Raw genomic sequence first — 9,830 nt, forward strand, 5'->3', positions numbered from 1 at the left:
GGTGTAGAAAGGTCTGTTCTAACAGGGGGAGCACTTGTACAAAGGAATTTTTATCAGAAAACACCCAAACTTCCTCAGAGCAAAGTGCTGCTTGCCTCAGTTTATGCCAAAACATCAGAAATATAGAGTCCTAGGGTTTTGTGCTTTATAAGCAGAAGAAAGAACTAAACATGAGTTTCCAAGCACTGAATTATTCAATAGGAGTGTGTAGGTTTTTGAGATGATTCTCCAAGAGGCTTTTCATCTTCTTCCACTGAAGGAGTTTTGGTTGACCCTGCTGTATTTACTGTGAATCCAGCTTCCAGGCTACTGATTCCATGAATGGTATGAAATTCAGAATACTCTTCACTATTTGATAGTTATGTCTTTCTGCATACAAATGATAACTCTTCTCTTCCTCTCGCTTTTGGCAGCTATCCAAAATCAGTGTAATCATTGCCACTGTTGGCAGCAGTGTTTTAAAAAATAACACAGCACTGTCCATCAGCACATCATCACCTAAGGAGGTGAACGATAAACTTAAACCTAAGGAGGTGAATCTCAGTGCTCCCTCTGAAATGTCTGTATCTCCCATTTTGTTGAAGCTCCTTACACTCAAATCACTGCCCCAAAGCCCTGAGAGCCCCTCCAAAGCTTTTTATTCATTGTGCAAATAATATTTCTCAGAAGAATCTTTATTAAATCCACCCTAGCATTTGTTCTGCACACTTCATCTTTGACAACTTCCCAGGACAGGATGAGCAGTTTTGATAACATAACTGAGGGATAGACCAGAGCAGTCTGCCTGCCTTTAGTGACCATTTGTAATTTTGGCTGTCAACCTCAGGCTGCCAGGGAAAGGAGCTGGGCTGGGCACATCAGCATCTCTGCTCTCCTCACTTGCAAAATGCAATATTGAAAGTGTTAGAAGTGCACAGCAAAGCTGAAGTGCAGCCTGTGAAAATGATGATAACAGCAAATGGGAAACCATTTAATAGGCGATGTGTTGGTCAGGTTGACAGCACTGTGAGAGTCTTGCCAAGGCTGAAATGTGTGCCCTGACACTGCAGACTCAGCACGAAAGTCCTGGGGCAGCTGTTGATTCTGTTCAAAGCTGATGATTCTGAGGCTCAACAGATGCAACTCCTGTTGCATTCAGGGTTTGCTGCAAGCCTGTGACAGCAATGTGGAGCTGCCCTTTACCTTAGCAAGACAAGAAGTGAAATTAAATATTTTTCCCTAAAGTCGGTGCTCAGTCCAAGTGGTGCTCACAGGCTCATTAGGACCTAACCTGATTAAATTTGGTTTGCCCAGGAATGCAATTTTGGGCAGCTCCCTTCAAACGATTGCTAAAATATTTATTAGCATTTTCCATGCCTTAGCACCTGGCATATTGTTCTATAGGAAGCTTATTTCTCCTGGAAAATGCTGAAGTGGAAGGGGGTTTAGTAGGACCACTGCCTGCACCACAAACATTTCTCTATGTGCCATTTTCTGGGCTCTAAGAAGAAATGTAGTGTCTCAGCCAGAAAGAACAGATGTGAGAAAATTGCAAAATGGATGCCAAGCATCATGAATTAACTCTGCTGGTCAGATGTTCAACACCCCTGGATGATTGTGTGCTAATCTAAGAGCAGAGTAAATCAATCATTATCCAGGCTTGGGATGTCTAGGTAGACCATAGGAAGCCTCTTGATTAATATGCACATCCTCACCTAGATGATGGTTAGCCCTGCAATTCATGGTTAAACTGAAGGCAGAAAGAATTGCTTTTTAATAACCTTGATAATAACCCTTCTGATAGCTCCATTTAGGCATCATTATTGAATAATAGCCTGTGCATGTCATCGAGTCACTCTGACATTAGAACAGAAAATACACAAATATCCAGGTCATGCCACTGATCAAAACAAGAGACAAATCCTCTTCTGGGGCAAATTAACACAGTTCCCCTGGCATTAACAGAATGGAGCAGAATTTCTAAACAGGCACCAAGGCAAAATGATGCTTAAAATTTTGATGCAGTATGTAAAAGATTTTATAGATTCTTAAAAAAAGCCTTAATTGCCTCTCTGCTGTTGTTGAGGCGCTGCAGCATCAGAACTCGTGCTCAGTGGGTTTGGGATAGACTCAAAGGTCCAGATGGATGAGCACCAGAGCTGGGGGAAGCTCAGCCACTGCAGACCACCGAGCTGTGAGGAGATAATCAGGAATAATACAGGGTGGTGAACCAAGGCTGCATGTCCCCATGACTGACAGAGCCATTTATCACAGCTGCTCTCGTGGCAAAGGAAAGCCAGTCTGGGGAGATGTGGTGTACACACACACACACACAGGAAAACAAAAGTTGGGATATTCCTGCACCACTTGGAACACCTTACAGAGGGAGGAGATGTTCGTGGAATATGCTGCCAGCAGCTCATGAGTGCCAGCATCTGTAACCCCACAGTGAATTACATCTGCTGCTCCTTATCTGCTCCATGACATCCTGCAGCTGAACCAGCTCCCAGCCTGGAACATCTCTGCTGATTTCCCTGGGAACAAGGCTGTGTCCAGCACAGAGCACTGATACTCTGCACAGTTAGCACGGCTTCAGCCATGCACAGCATGTGAAGTATTTCATTGAGGCTTTTGTTTGTTTTTTTCTGCTATTAAACCAATTACTAGCTAATCGTTTTGTATAAAATAACACAATAGGACACTAAAAGATCTGATCCATGCAAACCCTTCATGTATAACAGCTTTGGTTTCATTTCATTTTTAGGATTAACAAACAAACAAATCAACCCAACAGCAAAACTGGGATTAATGAAAGCAAAAATGAAAGCAAATCATTGTCACCCATGTTCAAGCAGTGTTAAATTATGTAAGTTTTGTTTAAATTTTCAGCTCTGGTGGCGTGAACCCAAGAGGAATCTTCATATCAGATAGATAGCAAACAGAACTAAAATGATACAATCATATTATTGGCTGTTTCTCTCAAGCTAACACCCCATGTTCCCTGTCAAACTCCTTTCCCTTTGCTTTTTGTGGTAATAATGCATTTGTTATGGTACCAGCCCTCTGTGTGTGCACCCACTCCCCAGAATGGCTCCAGAATGAAGAATTTATTGGCTGGGCACAGAGGTGAGACCTGGGTGAACAGTAAAAATCAGTGACAGGAGAACAAAGAAGTGAACATGACTCTGGAGGTACAGGGATGTGACAGCATTGCCACTGCCTTATAATTTGTGGGCCTTAAAGATTGCTGCCAAGGAGCTTGTAAACCACATTTCACTGCTTTGAAATCAGTGACAGCCACTCCTAGCAGCTTCCCAAGGAGATCAGGATTATCCTCCAGTTCCAAACGGGCGAGAGAGGGAGGAGCAGAAGGAGAAGAGTCAATGTGTTGAGGTTGCTCAGCATCTGCAGACCAAGCCCTTCTTTTGGATGTCTTGTGCACCACAGGACTGCTCTGTCCTGCTGCAAAGAGTGAGCAGGAGGTGCCAGACAAAGCCAAAGGGTGATGGGAAGGAGAAATGCTCAAATCACTTGACCTCTTCCAGATGTATCAGCCAGGGCAAGAGATGCAACTGATTTAGGAAATGAAGGAGATACTTGCTCAAAGTTCTGTCCTGAGTGGCTCCTTACAGGCTGTAAGAGTCAGATGGCAAAGAAATGCTGGAGAAGAAACAGATTTTTTTGGAAGGAGAATTTGAAAGAGCTTTTTCAGGGTAAACATTTCTTATTGCCCTTGTCCAGAGCACTCAGGCTCTGTAAGGATGTACAGGAGCTCCTCAGCTGCCAAGTCCTCCACAACTTGCTGTGGTCTGCTGCTTTGCAAATGTCACTGCCAAACTCCCTAAAGAAACAAATCCCAGCCTGGGTAAATCAAAGATGTAAACTGAAAGGTGCCTATAAATCACAGCATACTTTCATAACTCCATTCATATGTGAAAAATATCCGAGGGTCCCTATATTAGCAAGCTGAGGTGAACAGCTCCGTGGACAAATCTGTATTAGCTGCCAAGAAAATATGATTTATCCAAAAACTCTGCAACACAGAAAACTGGAGCTCTCTCCCAGGTGACTTTTTTCCCCCATCCCTACTACAGGAATATTTAGAAGTGTCTGACAAGCCAATTAACTGTCAATTAGCTGGTTGATGTGCCCAGCACTGATCACTGTGCAGCTGGACAGACTGTCACAGGCCTGGAACCAGGAGCTCACTTTGAGCATGAACCTTCCTGCCCTGCTTCCTTCTCAGTGGGTGTCAGGATTCATCCAGGAGCAGAAATAAATTTTAGTGAAGAAGGCCCCCACCCCTGGGTTTTGCGCTTGCACTGCCTCCTCAGCCTCGTGTTTGGGTGCATTTAGAAGGATTTTTGCTTCTCTAAGTTTTACTTTGTCAAACTTCAGAACCTGTGGTAGCAAGAGTGAGGAGGATTTCAGCACGCACCCGTCACTGCTCACTGGGTTGGGGGATTTTGTTCTATTACCTCTAGTAATGCTTAGTTACCGTTACATTTATTCCCAACAGTGCTGAGGCAAAATAACACAGTTTGCTGTAAAATACATCAAGAATTTGGGGTTTTGAAAACAGAGTACCTTGAGTTCTTTATTCATCTTCTCCTGTGAATACACAGTCAGAGCTTTTTTTCTGATGCATTGGTTATACATTACAGATTTCTCACTCCCTGTATCAGTGGCTGTTTATTCATCTACCCTCTAGAAGGAAAAGGGATACAGACCTACTAATATTAGCATCACAGGACCTAAATACCCTCCTTTCTTGCTCCTTCTCTCTCAGTGGAAGCTGACTTTTAATTTCCAAGCTTCATGCCCTCAAGAAGCCAGATGACACCCATTTGTCTGTCTGCATGCTGGCATTGTTCAACAGCTAAAATAATTTTTCTCCTTCTCTAGGACTTGTTCTCTTATATAATGGGATTTAAAATTTTCCAGTGGTTTAAACCAGTATTTGCTGCGTTAATTTTTCCCCCACATTGCCTAAAGTTTCTCTTTAAAGATGAAGATAAAAAATTAATCCTTCTCAACAATAGGTGGGTTTTTGTCTCACTTATTAGTGTGATGGTTTTGAGGTGCTGATAGAGGGCAGTTAATCCTTATGGAAAAGGGAGAGGGAGATTCCCTCTGTGTGTCCCTGGGTCTATCTCAGCTTTCCCTCCCTTTCTGCAGTGTCTGATGGGGCTGTTGTGCAAAGCAGTTGTTTAGTGACCCCAGTAACTGTAAAATGCAGCTAACTCAAAAACTTGAAGCTGTGTCTGTGCATCGTTCTCAAAGCAATATTGGATTTTAAACTCTTACATCCAGATGTTAATCCTTAATGGGAGCAAAGATGGAGCTTGGCTTCCACAACTCAATTTGTGAAATAGCAGCCATGTGTTCCCTTCATCCTCTCATTGCTTTTATTACATGAAATTCAAAATTGCAATTCCTCTGCTTAATTTTTTTTTCTCCTATAGAGTCTTCCTATTTAAAAGCGTTATTATAATCCACAAAACCCCATTGGTTTTATGGATGATAATGGTTTTATCTCTTACATGAAGCCTTACTGCAAAGGGTTACAGCTTTCAGAGGGTTGAGATGAGGTTCATTATGAGTTTAAATTTTTGATCCATTTTGACTTCTGGAGGCCAGATTCTTACCTAGCCAGGTAAAAAAAAAGGACTAGGCCACCTTTCAGTGCACCCTGAGGCTGCTGTGGTGTGTGCTGGCCAGCCACACCTTCTGCCCTGCTGTTCTGAAGACAACTTGTAGTCCTACTTGTAGTCATGACATTATGTGTGATTTTGCACATAGCTGCAGAAAGACGAAATTCCTTTTTATTTCCATGCTTTCATTTTAGAGGATTTTCAAGTTTCAATTAGTCTGTGCAATGAGAAATGAGCACCAGTGAATATGCAGGTGTCTACTTCAGCCCTACAAGGAGGAACACCTGAAGTTCAGCCCCTCATTTGTTTGTGTGTACCTGGGGGAAAAAATTGCTTTTCTGCCACAGTGGCAGCTGTTGAATTGGAGGGAAAAATTATTTATTAAAGGTGGTAAGCAAGAAATTTGGAGAGGATGGAGAAAACTATGCAGCACTCAAGAGGAAGCAATTCATTAATCCAGTCTGCAGCTTTTTGGGGCTACAGGGAAGAGCAGTTGGATGAAGATGGTGGGTGTTTAATCCATTTTCCCTCTGTGGGGCTGACAATCCCAGTGACAGGGTGACAGCAGTGACAGGAGCACTGCCATGGCCAGCACACTCCTCACCATGTGCCAGACAGGACATCTGCTCTGGCTGGACAGGAGGCAGAAACCTCTCTCTGCCATTCTTCCTGCACTGGTTTCCTTTAGGTAGGATCTGAATCTCCCCCAGTTTCTCCAGGGCCTGGGGAGACTGCAGGGAAAGCAGAACGAGGCACATCTGGAGTGGTGCAGCAGCTGGGAAATGCCTGATGCTGCATGGTGGAGGCATGTGAATGGCTGTGACCTTTTCAGTATTCCAGAGTTTGATTGATTGGCCATTTCCCCTCTTTCCCATGCTGTAAACAGGGGAGCTGTGAAATGAGTGGCCAAAATAAACACAGACTTACGTAGGCTAAGACAAATTTATATTGAATTTATGAGAGAGAAAATTTTGCTAACTCATTCTGCCCATGGAAATTATAAAGAGGAAAGAAAGTGACATAAAATCAATCCATTTCCATGACAAAGCTCATTATGAGAAGAGAAAATATAGTCCCATACTAACTTGTTCTCATTACTGTTCTAAGATTTATCATGTCAGGTGCAATGTGCAAGGGAGGAAAGCAAAACCTTCCTTGCCCTTACCTTAAAAAAAAAAATGCAACAGACAAAATAAGCCAAAGCATCCTCATGGTGTCCAGTGGGCATATATTTTGTCAAGCCTCACCAAGGGGCATGATTAGCTCAAAGGTGTGACCTTGAGGAGCCCTTCCAGGCTGGATGCTCCAGGGCAGGTCACTTTGTCCTGGCTGTCACTACCAAACCAGCTCTTCCCTTGGTGTCAGTGAAAATTGGCACTCTGGAAGCAAGATGCTGCTTGAGGGCTTGGCCAGATGAAGGAAACCCCAGTTAACACCCCTTAGCTGCTGTGAAACAGGATTTGGAGTGGGAAAGAGCTGATGGGAAAAAAAAAGCCAGACCTGAGTTGCTCAGAGCTGGGAAACACAATTGCCATGTTCAGGCCAGCCCCAAGGTCAGTGTGACTGCTGCATTTTATCTGTAGTTCTCATTCTCATCTCAGCTTAAGTACAACAAGCCGAGGACAGAAGCCCAAAGCTGCCTTTACAGATGGGCTATTTCTGCATTTGCCATGCAAGCCCACAGCCCTGGCTCTGAGGGGCCATTCCAGAGTCTGGTCTCATCCTCTCATGCATTGCTCCTTGTGTTCTGCTGAGCAGATGCAGTTCATTTTGGAGCTGACATCTGGTGCTGTCAGAGCACATAACTGGTGCTGATTTGCAATGCCAGCTGAATACTCTGACCTTTCTGTTGCATTCATAAGAGATGATGGTCTGTGTGTGCTCTGTGGATACACCAGGCAGCGTGTGGTGCCTGTGTTTGTTTGCAGGGAGGACAAGGAAGAAGTAAATACACAAAACAAAGCCTGCCAAATCTGGCCAGAGTAAAATCTCACTGGTCAGCTGAAGAAGGGAAGAGATGACAGATGAACAGAGGGTGTAATGCCCTGATAAACACAGGCATTTCCTCAAACCAGGATTACGAATGTTGCTTCTCAATTCAATCAATCTTCTCCTTACCCATGCAAATAACATTCCCAGCAGTCGGCTCTTCCCTGTGGAAGATTGCACAGAAATACTGTGATGCTTTAATAGGGTGTTGCCTTCATTGTCCCAAAATCTGGGGGGGCACTATGAGATATCCCTGAGGCTGGGACAAAAGTTCAGGGATAACCATATTTCACATCATGGAATGAATCCTGAACTATCCTTGAAATTGAAGCTAGCAGGACTTGAATGGGGATTTTATTTGCAGCACCCCAGAGCAAGAACAGCTCCAGTCTGGAAGTAGGGGCTCTCAGGACAGGTTAGGCTTGCTTTCCCATACATTTTTTATGGGATTTATATTGTTGTATGGCTGTGGTCAGTTAAGGTTTTTGGTTTGCTTATTTTGTCTCAGTTTTGTGATGTGGCCAGATTGGCACCTGGGGAATGGAGAGAGAGAGATGCTCTTTATGGATATGTTTTGCTTTACTTGGCTGTTAGCATCCAACTCTCAGCCAGCCCAAAGCCTGTTGGCACAGGGATGTATGATGTAACAGTGCAGACCCTCAGGTCTCAGCTGAGAAAGGCACCTGGTGCAATTGTGAAATGTGAAATGAAGAGGCAGAGGGAGGGGGGAGAGGCCAGGACCTCTCCTCTGCAAATCCTCCGTGTCACACCCTGCTGGGAAGGAGTTGAGCATCCTCAGCCCTCCTTTGAACTTGCCCTGTGTTTTGAACTGCATCAAGTGGTGGAAAGCTGTGTGATTACAAGGCTGGGGTGGAACAGCAGAGCAGCTTCCACAGTGTCAGTGCAGATAAAAGTGAGGTAAAATGTTCAACTACCAAGAGGCTTGAGCACTAAGTGACATGGTTAAGGCAGGATTGAACACAGCTCTCCAAAGCACAAGTTAGAGCACCCTTCCTCCATACAGAATCAGGGTCTCATAACTGTCTAAATGCCCAATGAAGGGCAAAATGGTATTTATAATGGTATTTATAACACAGCATCTTTTGTGGGAAACCACACTTTATCATTCTGCGTACAACATAACTAAGAAACTGAAAAAATATTATTAAAGCGTGTAAGAAGACAAGGGTAAGTTAATAGAGGGAAGCACGTCTGGAGGTGTCCAATGTTTTGATGAGAGAGAACAAAATCCATCCTTTATTCAGCCATATTGCAGCTGTTTTGTATCTTTTGGGGTGTAGACAGGTTTAGTCCCTCAGGCAGAGCAGGGAGGGAGCAGGGCTCTGATGGCCAGCAGTGATGAATTAATTGAGTGTCTTGCTGCTCTACACCACCACGGCCATAGGAGAGAACAGGAAGAAAACAAGGTTTAACTTGACCTCCCTGGGTTTATAAAAGGTTGGTTTGATGTACACAAAGCACTTGCTATGTGCAGCTGTTAGTTCCTGCCCCAGTAGTGTTACTTAGGTCATGAGGACTTTTTGGTGCAGGATTTTAACTGCTGCATGAAAAAGCTACTAAATCTTTAGCATCCAGCACCTACTGTTCAAGCCCAGCACATCCTTTTTTGTGCCTCCCAAGGTCTACAAGAGCAAAGCCATAGCTGGTGATTTCCATCTTTCTGAGGTGGCACATTATAGACTTAGGAACTCCTGTCCAATTTCAGCTTGCTTCCTTCTTTAAAACCTGGCTCCTGGAAGTCTTACAGTTACATCTTGTGCTGGGATCATTACATCAGACACCTCGTGGGTTCCCTGCTCCTCCCCATGGCTGTGCACAGGGTTTGGAAACGTTGCTGGTTGTCCCCAAAATTCACCAATGTCCATCCCCACTGAGTGTGTCCATAATGAATTGTTGTTCTATCATCATCTGGCTCGTGCCTCGCAGCTTTGAGAAGACATCTGAGCCAAGGCACATTCAGCTATTCCACCTAATGCTCTACTGATGCACATGGATAAAACCTTACAAAAGGAAGGTCTTGTAAAATCACGGCTCAGGCCTGCTACTTCAGCTAAGGAGGAGAGGACTGTGGGAAAGTGACTCAGCTGAATTAGAGGTAGAAAAACATTATAATTGTGTGTTCACATCGTGGTGTGTGGTGGTTGGTTGAATTATGCTTGTAATGATTTAAAACTGTATAACTGATAA

The sequence above is a fragment of the Sylvia atricapilla genome, chromosome 11, assembly GCF_009819655.1.
Source record: "Sylvia atricapilla isolate bSylAtr1 chromosome 11, bSylAtr1.pri, whole genome shotgun sequence".
Lineage (NCBI taxonomy): Eukaryota > Metazoa > Chordata > Aves > Passeriformes > Sylviidae > Sylvia > Sylvia atricapilla.